Raw genomic sequence first — 16,641 nt, forward strand, 5'->3', positions numbered from 1 at the left:
AAAATATTTTCCCTGCACGATTCATTTCGTTTGTTGTTTCGTCTGTAACTACTAAACTACTGTAGTGTACTATCGCCTAAGTGAACTCAGCCGTTTTGTTTCGTATTGTACCGAACTGTTAAAGTAATAAACGAAACGAAATAGTAACGTACAATATAGTTTATTTTCGTACACTGATTCTCACCATTGTATGTTTTGGGGCTTTCGGGGACCTATAAAAATACAGGGTTGCTATTCAACAATGGTTTAATAAAAAATTGGGTGTTATTACTGGAAGTCTCCTGAAGAGTACCGGAATTGATTTTCAAGAATTGTATACCTTTTTTACGATAAATTAAAATTTTTTTTCAATTAATGGACAACTGTGAGCGGAATGTTTTTCGGTACAGAACAATCCTAAGGGGCGAAGGCAGTAAAATTTTACTTTTTTTGAACCAACCTAATGTACACACATATATTTACTTTGTGATTATGATATCTTATCATATCATATGCATACTTACATATGTATGTATGTATGTGCATACAATGTATACTTAGATACAAATATTATAAATGAAATCACATAGTTTTGGTTAGTCGATGCTAATCTTTTTGCTTTCATCATAATTTAATTGATAGTATTAGTAATTTGGCCTAGTTAAACTAATTATTCAGTAATTGTAAAAAAGTCGATGATATATTTGTGTTTGTATGCCAATACCTATAAGTATTCTGTTTACTGAGTAAAATATGCCCTTGAGGATTAAAAATACCTATGCTTAAAATACGGAGGCATGTTTCCCAAGAGAGAAGGACAGACTGTTAACGATAGAAATATACTTCGGATTATGACTCTGCTTTCATTAAATGTAATATAATCGTAAAAATTTTTTCAGCAAGTACGAATTCTGTAGTTGTCTAAAATCCATTCATCGGACACTCGTTTTTGCTAGCTGCATCAACTTTACTCGACCCGAGGTTTAAAAAAAATTCATTTCAAAGATCCGTTAGTATTGGCCTCAGTTATGAAGTCCTTGCGAACTTATATAATGTGCGGGTAACGAGTCGTCACTAGAATCAGCAGAAAATGAGTTCGATATTTGGGCCCCCATAAATCTCTTGTACACACACAAACGAAGGGAAGGGTCACCCACAAGATGAAATGAATTTTTATTTAAATTGCCAACTCCTACAACTAAAGCGCAATATCATCGACGCTTGGGAGAAAATTAAAACTGTTTCCCAAAAACTTTATGCACTTTAAAAAAAATACTGTCATTTGGTTGGTACTTACCTCATGGCCTGCTGACCGCCTTTTTTCATAAGCTGGTTCCGCAGCCACCGAGAAACGCAACCGCTTAACAGCAAACGGCTTATCAAAATATTGTCTTTGCAAACTTGGTTAAATAATAAATAATTAGCGCCGCTAAAAATACTCGCTTTATTTTAGGCTAATTAACAAGAGAATTAAAATTTTTTTATGGAAAAGTGTTTTTGTGAATACTCACCGTAAAAAAGTGCTTTTAAAAATTCAATGAATCGATTATTTCTTAATAATTGCAATTAATTAAAATATATTTTTTTTGGCTTGGGATTAATCATATGATTGATTATTCGATTACTAATTTTTTTTTGCCATTTTTAATTGTGTGTATGGTAAAAACACATCTTAAAGTACACACAAATACACATTTGTAACACAATTTATATAGTTTTTAGAAATGAATCGCTAATAAGTGCACATATTTGCAAATGTATTTAGTATGTATGTACAAGTATATACCCTGCAGCAAACCGAACTGGCTCTGAACTAGTGGCGAGCTAGCTCTAAAGGGGACGATACTGCTTCGCAATCTGGCCCAACTTAACTCTTTTAACTGTCTTATCAAAGATTACAGTGTTCAACAATGTGCTAATTATCTCCTTCTATTAACTTAACCGCCAAACGCCTTATGAACAGACTTTATGCCATACAAATTCTTAATATTATGGCGTTTACCGGCAGTTTGTGGCATTAGATGAATACCCCCATTGAATTTTATTTTCATTTTTTTTTGGGTAAATTCATTTTGATATATATATGTGAGTGGCACATTACGAATAGAAAAACGCACCTAGAACAGCCCCGCTCGGTATCCGTTTTGCTGTATGTAGTGCGACCCTAACTAGTTACAAAATGTATAGTTCGGAACTAGCGCTTTGCCAGAGTGTCACCAAATGCTGCTGTAGGGTATACATACATATGTGTACGAGGCGGCTGCTTAACACAGATACATTTACAATGTAACAGCTGTGTAGCAAAACAAAATATCGCCTGTCCGTTGTGCCGTTGTGCCGTTGTGCCGTTGGGCCGTTGGGCAGCAATCGCTTACGGACTGACGACGCAGTAGTTCTCTCTCTTATCGCTAACAATAGATTAGGGTAGCCAAGTGTTGAGAATAAATACGTAAATAAAATAAAAAGGGCAAACAGAGGGCAAGCAAATAAATTGTGATAAGCGTATGTATGAATGTTCTTACAAATTATATGAATAATTATCAAGGGCTCAGTGATAAGCAACAATGCTGATATTCAGTGAGATATAATAAGGTATGTACGTGTAACTTATACTCAGAAATTCGCGATGATAAGGGAACCATGTAAGTTTTTGTTTGGTGTATCTCCTGCACCCCTGAAAAGGTGCTTGAGGTTTGATGTCTTATTCGATGACATTCTCATTCTGATATTTTCTATTTATTTTCAATTTGGCTGTGATAATTTTTTGCTAACGTTGTCACGCTTTTTCTTCCATGCAAAGTATACTTGACATTGTTTTTTTTTCTGGAAGAAAAGGTGTGACACCGCCAGAAAAAAAATTATCAAAAATAAACGAGGTTTTCGAGCATCTTGAAACTTGGATTTTACTATAGTAAAATTTCATGTTCTACATAACCTCATATCAATATTTTTCCCAAAATTTTTTTTTAAGAAGTTTTAAATTTTATATGAAATATTTTCCTAACTTTTGTACAAATTTTGAAATAGGGACTTATCGTTGAGTGATTTTTATATTACATCAAATCGGATTAAAAATTGTTTACTATGTAGCATCCCGCTACAGACCCTAAAGATAGCCTCACCGTGGCAAGATGCGCTACCGTGCGGGAACTGTTTGTTTTCCTCTTCACTATTTTGACTACATCTGAGTGGAAGATCGACGTTATCGGCAGCCAGTTCGAAAACGCCCTATCTCAAAAAACTTTTCAAGAACGCCCTACTTCAGAATTTGATTTAAAACACCCTATTTCATAATTCGGTTAAAAAATGACTCATCTCAAATTAAAATGTGCTGAGATAGGGCATTTTTGAATCGAATTCTTCAATCAAATTTTGAGTTAGGGCGTTCTTCAAGCAAATTCTGAAATGGGGCGTTCTTTAAAAGTTTTCTGAGATAGGGCGTTTTCAAACCGGATCGGGGTCGATCTTCCACTCGGGTGGCGATATAATTTAGTACTCTTCATTACTCTTCACTAGGGGTTTTTTGCGCCAGCTTTTTTTGAATATCTTTAGACGGGTTTTTTGTAATCCTCAATTTTTAAATATCGAATAAACCGGTTTATTTTTATTTTTTGACAAACCGGTTTTTTCATTTCATTCAAATCTTGGCCTCTCAATAAAAGATTTGAGTTTTTCGAAACTTTCAACGCCTTTTCCAGCCAAATAGTTTTAAAATTATATTCTAGGTTATTTGGGGATGAGCAGTACATCATATTTGATGCCAATAAATAAATGTTTGGCGCTTAAACATTTTCTACGTAATTGGCCGAGCTTATCCTTCAATTCGTGTTCTTCTTGATGTGTCACAAATGGAGATCTCGACTTTTACCCCGGCTACGTCGGCAAGAAAACTACTCAAATCGGGAAAAAGTCAGAAAAATGCAACAAACCAAAATAAGACAAAACGCAAATTTTTCACGGATTTTTGTTTTTTTATTTTTGATCTAAAAAAAACTTTGTACTTAATTTGCTATCTTTACTGATAATAGTTTTATTTTAATTTTTGGTCATGACTTCATACCAACATAAGCATTTTCATTGTATGTAAACTATGTAAAATAAAAACGGTTTATCCGGTTTTTTTTTCTAAATTTCAAAATCGGGTACTCGTTTTTTTTTTTAAATTGCAATTTTTCGAATAACTTGAAACTCGGTTTTGGAAAAAGGCGAATAACCGAACACCCTACTGTCACCCACGAGAGCATATCTGGAATACTTTTTTGCATTCGTATAAGCATATTTTTGAGTTGTTATTGAGTTACATTTTACGAAATGTTTTCACAAATAATGCTCGATCGTTATCAGACAAAATACATGATTTGGAGCTCAAATTAAGGCTTTTTAATATTCTGGCAGAAAATAATGAATTTTGGAAATTTTGAATAAAAAGGCCTGCTTGTCTCTTTAAGAATACGATTTTTAAAAAGTTGGCGGTATCAAATGTATAGTAAGGTATATTTTTTTATTTTTCAAAGCTTTCGTATTCGTTTGCATAAATAAATATTTCCCTTGGCAATGAAAAATATAGGTTTCCGAAGAAAAGCTGAAGAAATGATGGGTAAATGCGGAATGAGTGACTTAAATTTACTTTAGAATTCGGCTCTGGCTTTTTTTTAACCTGTCGATCAGTGTTGTCAGTTCAAGTCATATTAAAAATTCTCAAACTGTTGGCAACTCTACCATACAAACTCTCAAACTCACAAGCAGTGCAGCGCTTTTTTTTACGTTGCCCTTCGGCCAGCGTTGCCGCTTTGATACAGTTGTATCATTTTTGAAACTTTTTTTTTTCTAAATATTAATATATGATACTTTGATACTTTTTTGTTCACAAATGCCACATTTTGATAAATACATTTAGCTGGCAGAAATTAATTTTTGAAAAGTATGAATAAGGTTACCAGTTTAAAGACAAACAATTTTTTCCTTGTTACTTAAAGTCTTCAAATTTTATATGTATTTATAAGGCCCGAAAATTCGTATTCTACCCATACATGGAAACGAAAAGTGAAAAATGAACCGGTTCGGGGAAAATGAAACTCGTGATAAGGCTGATTTACTTGAGCAACGTTTCTCCAAAATAAGGTTTGCGCAATTTTATTGTGTATTAATTTCCACAATATTGACTTGTACAAATCTATGCATTTAATTATACAATATTAATTATTATTTGTTTTTCAAAAAAAAGTTTTAAAAATATATAACAGTTGTGTTTGCTTTTGATACTTTTTCTGCTTGGCAACTGATACTTTTTTTTCCAAGCTTGCGGCAACGCTGCCCTCGACACGCTGCGCGCTGACAGCTGTTATCAGCGCTAAAGAGGATCTCGCGCACAAACAAAATTTTCAATCGCCAGCGTTCAGCGATTTGCAAACCGCGCGCTGCTAAGCATTTTAACACCGAAATCAGTTTATGCATGAATTTGAAACGCGCACGTGGTGGCATTGCGAGTCATTCGAACACTGCGCCTTACGTTTGCGTGATCGTTAAATAGCAACAAGCAAAAAAAAACAAAAAACAAAAATATATATATATAAATAAATAAAAGTTACAAGATTGAAAACTAAAAATTAAACGAGCAAAGAAAAGCTATAACGAATTTTCATTCGAATAGCGTGGAATTTTGCGAAATGTACGCATGAAAAGTAAACGAAATACAATAACTTCCAAAACATTTGTGTAGTAAAAGTGAAAAAGAAAATACGCATATTTGAACTGCATTCATTGAAGTGCTATTTTTGAACCACTTACAGCTCATGAAATGACTACTTGGCACCACGTGAAAAATTGATTTATGTCTTTTATTTATTTTTGTTAAAAATTGTTTTTAATTTCTTTCTCCTCTGCTATGTTTTTGAATACTTTTTTAAATTTTATTTTTGTAAATGTGCGCCACTTCTGCAACCAATTTTATTTTCAAGCTGCTTTCCTCTTTTCAACTTTGTATTTCTTATTTATGCCAAAGTGAACTACTTTCGACCGCCAACGCTTGCAGGCGCCAACACTAACGCCAAAAATAAATACTAGAAAATGCTTGCGGGTGTTCTACATAGATACTATGTATATAAATTGTTGCAACAACAATTTATGTACATATGTACATAACAAAAGTGCGCGATAGTTTCTTCAGCACTTCTAAATGTACGCTGATGGCTTTTATATTTTTTTCACAGTCTACAGTCTACAGACTGATAATTTTCATTGCAACTGTGGACGAAAAATAATAAAAATTAACAAAAGACATAAAGTTGAAGTGAAAATAATTAAAAGTATATAATTTTATGCCAAAAATACTAAAAATTAAGAATATTAAATTTATTTGCGGCAATGAGTAAATCAATTTTTAGAAATAAAAAGGAATACAAAAATTTAATAATGCGCCATCGCGAGAGCTAAAAGACTTACATACATACATATGTATTCGCATAAAGCACATACAAAAAAATTTGTATGTACATACATTAGACTGTGTCAAATAAAACTACAATTTTTTTCTTTCGGTGCCAAATGAAAATTTCCATGTCGGTCACAATTAAAAAAAAAAAAAAAACAAATGTGCCCAAATTTCAGTTTTATTTGTGCATTTTTCAGTTAGCGCGCGAAAAATATTAATTTTCAATTAAAAAAAAAATTTAGCTGCTTTTTATAAACAATTAAATATAAAAAAATTAAAAACCCAAATCTTGTAAACCAGTCAATTCTAGTAATAAGGTGCAAGTTTGAAGTAGTTAGGACTTATCGTTGATTTTTGACAATTTTTTTTGTAAATTTTTTTTTTATTGATTTTTTTTTTACCATGCTAACTGAAAAACAAAGATAGAGGGCTGACATTTTGCACAATTTTTTTTTGTGATCGCCCACACAAGTCGCATAGATATGGGATAGAACAAAAAAAAATTTATTTGACACTGTCTTATGTACATACATACATACATACAGATGTACACAAAAATGCAATAGCAACAAGTGAATCGAATAGCAGACATTTTATTCCACTCAAATTCTAAAGCAAGTGTCGAAGCGCAAACAAAAAAAAAAAAAACAAATAACAAACAAGGTCTTGCGAATTTCTTGTGCCGGTGTGTTGTTGCTTATATCGTAAATTTATTTATTTGTTTTATTAATTTATTGTGACGTCGAACTAATTTCGTTGTTATTGTGCTATTTCGCCGGCTGTTATGTGAAATAACTACGCTAGCTATTGGCTCACACGCGCAGTCGCTATAAATGTAAGTAGAAAATTGCAAAAGTGTCATAATACGAAAGATCAAAAACTCGAGAATTAAATGTAAAATTTACGGTTTACAGCTCCAAGTTAGAGGCATTTTCTTCTATTAGGCTATTGTTAATCGAAACAGCCATGCAAATTTTAAACAACATCGAAGAAGAACTGGCGGTGATTTCTGTATACTTAACTTGTTTTTATTTTTATTTATTTTTGGCTAATGACACTCTTGCAGCAAAGATATGAGCATACAAAAATACAAGCAAACATAGCTCCCACTACAAAAAAAAAAAATTATAAAAGCTGACTACGCTACTAAATACAACGTCCGTTCAAAATCAGACAATCAATGTCACTCATACGCCTATTAGCACCCACTAAACTGGCCATTTCTGTGCATCAGTAAAATCACACGTGCATAGTAGAGGTGTCGTTTTTAAATCGATTAAATCGAAGATCGATTAATCGAGCCCTTCCGATTAGATTTTTTAGTTCCGATTCGATTCAAAAAATTCAAGAATCGACATTCGATTTTCTCTCAATTGATGCATATTGATCTTCGGTTTATCTCAGAAAATCTATAAAATTTTGAAGAAATTTGAATTGTAGCTGGCATAATAAAAATAAAGTAAGGTAGAACCGCTGAGAGTCACTTTTGAAATTCTTGACGTTTCCAAACAATTTAATTTTTAAATTTACTCACAAACTCACACACACATTTTCATTTTCAATCTCAAGCAACACCAATTTCGAACAATTTCAATTTTTTATTTTCACTTTTATATGATTTTAAAATGTTGGCAAACTTCAAAAAAAAACCATGGCCGGCAAATTGAGAGAACGGTTCTACCTTGCTATGTTTTTATCATGGTAGCTGGTACAAAAAAAAAATATATAATTAGAGAAAACAAAAGAAAAAAACTAAAAAGCGTCCGTATTGAAAAAACATTTAAATATATACGCAAGCTCTAGTGCTGGAAAAAAAAATCGATGTTTGAAACTATCGCCGTTTCGATGTTTTGCCAATAAAACATGGATAGTATCGATAATATCGTGTTTTCTTGGGAATTATAAAGTTGAAAGTTGAAATCCTGATTAATTAAACAAACATAATTAAAAAAACAATTACATTTATTATTTTAAAATTATCCGTTAGTTAATTTAAAATTTAATCGGACTTATATTTAAGGTCACATTAAATATTGCAAGTTACTAATTAATTAAATGAAAAATAAAAATAATATAAAAATATTCATAAAGCAACAACGCGATTAATATGTGTTTTAATTAATGTCTTATTAAATAAATTAAATATTTGCTCTTTAAGGCAATAATCTAGGGTACACTTCAGATTTTTAGTCTAAATTTTCCCAATTAGATATCGAATGGCATTGACAAAATCATTTTTATGAGTAATAACTTTCCGAAACACTTATTGGTACGCTTTTGCGTCAAAACTCAGCTAAACTGTTAAAGATTATGAATTTATTACGCTTTAATTTTTATGTTTCTTGCCTGTCCCAAATCAGCAACGGATAAACTTTCTAATAATGGCAAATCTTCTAAAAACATCGATAGTAAAAAATATCGATGTTTAAAAAAAAATATTAAAACATCGATACTATCGATAGTGCTCTGATATTTTTGTAGCTCTAGTAAGATTAAAAAAAAAAAATAGTGGTTAGTTTCGAAGTTAAACATAAAGTCTTTTCGCTTGTGATAAAAAAAAAAATTAAGCATTTCCTTGAGTAGGGTTAATGACAAATTTCCACTAAGCATTAAACTACAAAAATTTTAATGGCAATGTTGGGTATCACGTTCAAAAAAAATAGCCATTAGTGCGATTCATGAAACATCGCAAAGTGGCAATTTTGGTGAAATGGCAACTTTGCGAACAAAATTGTATGAACGACCTATCGCCACTCCGGATTGCAAATGTAAATTTTTTTTCAAAATACTGCACATAAGTGAAAAAGAACCATTTTTGCCATTACATCCATTGGCATTTATTTTTTGTTATTTTGTTTTTTTTTTTTTCTCAAAGTATTTACGAATTGAAAGCTACTTGATAGCTTTTGAATAAATCTGTATATTGAAACTGTTATGCTTTAAAAATTTCAGTATTAGTTTGGTCAGATCGCCGTGTTTTGTTTCTTTGTAAAAATTAAGTAAAATACGTTATTTGACCAAATATATGAATCGATCTTGGAAGATCGTTTTTTTTTGCCGATTTCTTCAAGCATCGATTATTTTTAATTCGATTCGAATCGATTAAAAAATCGGGTTTTTCTTATTTCGATCTGGCATCTCTAATGCATGGTAAAAGTGGCGCTTAAACTCTTTATTTTAATTTTATATTTCGAAATTTTTCACTTATATCTAACCCCTCAGCCCCTTCAATCCATATACGGTTCGTACTTGGTGTTAGTCTCACAATTTTGGCGCGTTCAACTCAGACGATTGCTAATTGATTTATATTAATTCTTTATTTTTGTTTGTCAACAAATGAATTTGACGCTTTTTATTATTAGCCCGCACATACTCACTTATGCCGATTTCGTTTCTACCGAAAAATGCAACCTTCTCTTTGCTGGCTATGCACAAAAATTAAGGAGAGGGCATTGAGAAGGCAACATTTTTTGTAGAAACGAAATCGCCATTAGTTACCATTTTTATCAACAACATTTTCCGACGCCAAATATTTATACTTAAGTACTAAACTTTTCATATGTACATACATACATTCATTACATATTATAATACTCGTATGAACTGGATAAATGTGACCAGAAGATAAAGATGTGTGAGAAATGTGCATTAATAAGTACATATAATTACTAGCTGAAACAAAAAAATTATAAAATACTTAAGTGTTGTCAGATATATGTAAAAATTATAACATCTCTTTGGAAAACTATCAATTAGGTTAAATACACACATAAAGTTATGAGTTTCCAATACGTTCGCACACATGTGCTCTATAGCATTTATGGCTTTCCTGAACAGTGTACTATATAGAGTTACTATTTAGATGTCTGCACTGAAGGAATTGTCAGCCTTCTAACTACTTCCAGACTGGTTCCGCAATGCAAGTCTCCACTAAATTGTGTTGAAAAACATAGCGAGCTTGTTTTTCTCTGGGTGCCAGGTCATTCGGGAGTTATTGGCAATGAAATATCTGACCATTGGGTAGAAAGGGTTTCCTTTGTCCGCAATAAGTTAAATCGTCAGTACCTTAAATTAATATTTTGCTCAACAATCACTGGGTCTCTCCTAGTGGCTGCAGGTGGGCAAAATACATATTGCCCTAAGTTTCAGAGTATAAGACGTTTCGTCGTGGAGGCTGAATATTCTTCCCGCCTTTGGCAATTTTCCCTGCGCTACGACCCTGTTTATACGCGTGCATACGTTGTGCAATTTCGACGCCCCATTTAAACGAGAACTACCGTTTGCAAGCATTTCGCTTACAGCACTCAGAACGTCAAAATTTTCGGCACCGCCCGCACAGTAGCATTGAAAACGTACTCAGCTGTCAATGAACTTTGTAAATCAATTCAAATGCATTTAACAGATTCACACGGTGTAACATATTTTGCATGTATGTATTAGGCGCTCGGTAAGATATTTGCTTGCGTTTGCAATTGAATTTTGCAGCAAAAATATAAGGGGTATTCTCTGAGTCTTGCAAAGCCCTTGCACGGTGCACGGATTGCACGGTTTGCAAAGCTGTCCCATACGAAAACCGGTTTTAACCGTGCAATCCGTGCAATCTGTGCACCATGCAAGGGCTTTGCAAGACTCAGAGAATACCCCTATAGTAAACTAGCTAACCCAGTGCTCATCGCTACACCCTGCACAATTTGAGGATGCACTTCTAGTTAATGAATGGAAAATAGATGTACATATGAATATTCGAAAATTATTATAATGATCGTTCTTTTTGCTCATCTGCAGTCAAAGTAATAATTCGTTGAATTCTTGTTCTTCTCAACGAGTTCAACAAAGCACGCCAGTCGTTTCTCTTCTGTGCCAACTGAGGGCCGGCCACCTGGGATGTTGCCAATGTCCAAGCTTTAGCGACGACAATTTTTAAAGAGTCATATCCTTGGACCCCCAAGTCGCAATAAATTGAAATTTGGTATGCGGACATTTCTCATACTGATGATTTAATTAAGATGAATATGAATGAGCTTGGGAAAGTAGGCGTGGCGCCGCATACGGGCGTGAGATTTTTTATGAGTCATATATTTTACTCACAAGTAACATAGGGTTGAATTAGGCACGAAGACGTTCTTATGGATGGTGCTTAGAATAAGAACAACAATAATAAGTTTAAGAAAGTAGGTAAGGAACTGCCGATAAGTGTGAAATTTAATTGAACTTAGTAGGTTTTGTTAGAACACAATGAACATTTAGCTATGGTCAAAGATTTAGCACCAATTGCAACTCAGTTTATTTATTTATATTTAATAATTTTATTTAATATATAAATTATTCAATCTGTAACGGGAACCAGATACAGTGAGTGTTAGTCAAAATTGTACAGTAAATTGTTTTCCATATTTTCAACACATTTTGTTTTATTTAAGTTTTATTAATTTTTAATAAAAAATGTAGTTCACACTACAACAAAATCCATAAAACTCAAAGTTTTTAACTTTGCAACAACTAAAAAAAAACATCGTCGTCAAATCCACATAAAATTTTCACAATTTTTATTTAGAATATTGTTTTTTGGTGTGCAATTTTATAGCGTCTTCAATTTTAGTATAAAAGTGTAAGCTTGAAGTCACAACAAAATACGGTTGATTTTTGAGATTTCTTTTTGTCGAGGGTGTTGGGCATTTTCTTTAATTTAAAAATAGATGTTTCATGCGTTATATGGAAGAAAATGCGCAACTCCGTCAGCAACTTGTACGTTAATGTACTAAAATTGAATGGGCTATAAACTCCATACCAAATAAAAAGTGTGAAATTTTGATGAAAATTTTTAAATTTTTTTGTTTTTACAAAGTAGAAACTTGAAATTGAAATAAAACAAAATATTTTTAAAATATGATATATAATTACTGCACGATTTTGACTGACACTCATTGTGCATAAAGAAGTTTAAAGGCTTGAGAAATTTCACCAAAATTAATTACACAAACTTCAAAATATGTTCATAAAAATTTCAAAATTTTTGATCCGAATTTATTAGTGCAATAAAGTGTAAGTTTCAAATAGCAAAAATTACCGTTGAATTTTTTTTTTGTCGAGGGTGTTGCGCATTTCACCCATATAATTCAAGAACAAAATCTAAACCCTTTTGAAGCTTTCTGTAATAGGTCCCTCTCGTCATGCTATAAATTGAAAAATGCAATTACCTGATGCCCTCCTATTTACTAAAAACTGGGAAAACAGCTGGCCTTTGGTAAAGCAATGCAATGTAACAACACAACTATTACGGAATGGGAATTACTTCACACGTGTAATATGGTGCAGTTTTATTAAGTTTACTAAGTTTATTTGCCAAAGCGATACCGATAATAAGTAATGCCTAGGCCTTTATTTACCATTTTGAAATGCGATGTTGCCAATTGTTTTTCTCATCTAAAGATTTACACAACTTGTTGCTAGAGTCAATATACATATGTATGTATGTGCATATGCATGTATGTAAAAACGAGAATATATAGCGCAATAATATTTTCGGCGGCCACTGTGGTGTAGTGGCAAGCAGTGCGCACTTCCACTCCGCAGCGCCTGGGTTCAAGCCCTGGTCAAAACAACATCGCAAAAAATATTTAGAAAATATGTTTTTTCTTAACAGCGGTCGTCTCTCGGTAGGCAATGGCAAACCTCCGAGTGTATTTCTGCCATGAAAGCCGTTCGGAGTCGGCGTAAAACTCCCCTTTGTGTGACAACATCAAGGCGCACGCCACAAATCGGAGGAGAAGCTCGGCCAAACACTAACATATGTGTAAGCGCTAATCTATTATTATTATTATTAATATTTTCAATACATATGTATGTATGTGTGTAAATACTTTTGCTTGTATGTTGTCTTGCACTGCTGGCCAGCTATTGACAATCTTCTTTAACTTTGTTTATGTACTTACATATGCATCATCATATATATCTAGTATATAGAAAGATAGAACAAACACTTATGTTTTAATCTAAATCTGCTTGCGTGCATGAGAGATTACTTCAACGGAAGTTCCAATATAAAATCCTTAATCACTGTTATAATTTGCTATTCGCCACTTTGCGGCATTGCTTTGTTATTTAAGAATGAAATTAAAATGCAAAATTAAAATAAATGAGAAACAAACAGAAATGCCAAATAAATTGGCATGAGAAAGATTTAATTAAAAGTAATAAAATACGAGTACGAGTATAACATACAAAATTCGTAGCCGTGCACACTGGGACCAAATATATTATTTTTAATCAATTTTTTGTGTGCTTTGTTGTTGTTTTTATTTCCAAAATCCGTCCAGCCGCACTTTTTTCCCCTAAAACCAAGGTGAATATATCTATCTTTGTGTATAACTAGAACCTTCTCACAATGCAAACTTTAACTTTCTTTATGGGTTTAAAAAATTATTAAAATTTTTTATACCCGAGCGCACTTGTGCACAAGGGTATTATAACTTTGTTCACATAACGGTTGTTTGTAACAGGCAAAACGAATCGAGATAGATATAGACAAATGTATACATAAGTGATCAGAATGAAAAGAGAAATCGAAAAAGCGGTGACTGTCTGTCCGTCCGTCCGTCCGTCCGTCTGTGCACACGATAACTCGAGTAAAAATTGAGATATCTTAACGAAACTTGCTACGTGCCCTTCTTTCTGGCGTAGGACGGATGGTATTGAAAATGGGCAAAATCGGACAATAACCACGCCTACCTCCCGTATAACGGCAATTTTCAGAAATACGAAATCTTCGATAAATCAGTAATTATTGAAGCTAATTTATTCAAAATTGATGCTTGCAACAATTCTTTACCAAGAAATACGTTTAGGATAAAATTTTGAAAAATGTGCGTGGCATCGCCCACTTATGATCACATATATGTATCTCGGTAACCGTTCTACCAATTTGTACCAAACTCGGTGTGGTTATCGTGCTTGCCACACAGAAGCAAAACGTTGAAAATTATTGAGATCGAACTAAAATTACGGCCGCTTTTCATATAACAGTAAATTTCCGAAATGAAACTTCAATATTTCGAAATTTAAGGACGCTAATTTACTTAAAATTGATACACCATGTAGCGGTAGCTTTCGGAAAGGCGAAAAACATATATTTAATACTTGCGCCGGGTATTTAATGTTCGGCTCCGCCCGAACTTAGACTTTCTTACTTGTTACCATTGTTTTAAAACAAAAAATGTTAAGCTTAAGATTTTACGACACTTAAAACATCTTATGAATACCCTAAATATCTATGTAGATCTTTGCCTCCCGCCATTTCCTCCTCACCCCACTCTATTTTAGACCCGCACCTATTTCTTTTAATGCTAAAAGTGGGGTTAAGGACTTTCGCGTAGATAAAGATACTGAATTCTTTGAGATTTAACAGTGCATCTAGAGTAGCAGGTTTTGCCGAGAAAGCTCTGGTACAGTACGCGACTACTGTCCTTTAAAGTTTGGTAAGCAAATTTCGTATGCTTTTGATTTAGAGTTCGACCGCACCACAGATGCATAGCTGATAATGGATCTTATCATAGATGTTTAAATTTACAGTATTCCTCATTTCACTTCTGACCTCCTTCCGCCTGAATCCTAATGGCGTGAGTATTTAGTAAATCCTTTTCAGGAGCACAGAGTCTTTTTCCTAGAGCAAAGTTCCACCAGCTATCGAGGGTAGTATTGTCAAAAGCAATGCCTACAAAAATGCCCAAGGTGAATTTTTCTTAGTAGTGGCATTGCTGATTCTCGCAACTAGAATTTGCAAAGCCGTTCACAAGATTTCTCCATCTGATAGGCATATTGTTGAAAAGATAGGGGATGTGCTGAAAGCGCAAAAAAATCAATTTCGATTTATATGAACATTTGCAAAAAGGAATATCTTTCCCCTTGAAAGCAAACATTTTCCATTTTTCCCAAATTGTAATCTTAAATTTAACAATGAGATATAGATCTATATATATATCTATATTAAAACTAAATTTTTGGCATATGCTTCTATTTAGACAAATGTTTTGCAACTTTGTAAAATGAAATTAACTCTTTTCGGTGCTATAATTTGTTTTCTTTTTTATTATATTTAAAATCATGACGTTGCACACGAGCGGAGGGAGCTGCGGGCAAAAGCCGGTATTTTTATAATTATTTAAAGAAAACTTTTTTTTTAACCTTTTGCAACATTTAAAAACTAAATATCGATTTTACTCCGAAAAATACACTCAAACTCGGATCGGACACAAAAACAAAAATTTGAATTAATTAACTTACTAAATGCTTTTTTTGTTCCACATCTGCGATTTTTAAATTGTTGCGCGCGTGCTCAAGTCTAACGAAAATATGATTTTATAAGTTCACACATATGTATGTATGCACGTACACTGGTGGCCCGATAATTAGAACGACTTTCTTTTTCAAGTTTTGACCATATATTTGTACTTATTATTTTTAACATATTTTTTTTACGAAAACATAGTGCATGCTACAATGAAAATCATGTAATTCAAAGCTTTAAACTTTGTATAAGGTTTATAATAATTTGACGAAGTTCGAAAAATAAACATAAAAATTTCAAACTTTTTTTTTGAATTTCTATAAATATGCAGGTATGCAGTTTTGTAGCCCATTCAATTTTAGTACAATATTGTGCAAGTTTGAATTAGCTAAAAAATCTCGTTAATTTTTCAGATTTCATTTTGTTGCTCATTTTCTCCAATACAAAATAACTTTTTATAGAAGAAATCGCTTAACTTAGTCAGCCAAAAAAATTCTCAAAAATTAACGAGATTTTTGAGCTAAATCAAACTTGAACAATATTATACTAAAATTGAATGGACTACAAAACTGCATACCCAAATTATTTCTAGCAATTCCAAAAAAAGTTTCAAATTTCGATGTCCATTTTTCGAACTTCGTCGAATTATTATAGACCTTATACAAAGTTTAAAGCTTTAAATTAGATGATTTTTGTTGCAGCATGCACTATATTTTCCTAAAAAAATATGTTAAACATAATAAGTGCAAATACATGGTCAAAACTTGAACAAGAAAATCGTTTCTAATTATCGGGCCACTAGTGTATTTACAAAAGTACACAGATATGTACATATCTTTGTACATATATACATATACAATTAAATCTGTGCATATAAGGCGTATGAGCATTTAACTATCAAAATTTATTAGCGCCGCCGAACTGTTCCGTTGTCAAAATTTGCCGGAGA

General features: G+C 32.7%; 1 long non-coding RNA gene across 1 annotated transcript; it reads left to right on the top strand.

The window, feature by feature from the left end:
- The first annotated feature begins 5,441 nt into the window (after positions 1 to 5,441).
- Positions 5,442 to 7,057, top strand: LOC118733286. Its single transcript, XR_004992227.1, has 2 exons — positions 5,442 to 5,647; positions 6,955 to 7,057. It is a non-coding gene; the product is annotated as an uncharacterized LOC118733286 (long non-coding RNA).
- Positions 7,058 to 16,641: the final 9,584 nt, after the last annotated feature.

This window comes from Rhagoletis pomonella, unplaced genomic scaffold (assembly GCF_013731165.1).
Source record: "Rhagoletis pomonella isolate Grant_MI unplaced genomic scaffold, Rhpom_1.0 Rhpom_scaffold_00002, whole genome shotgun sequence".
NCBI lineage: Eukaryota > Metazoa > Arthropoda > Insecta > Diptera > Tephritidae > Rhagoletis > Rhagoletis pomonella.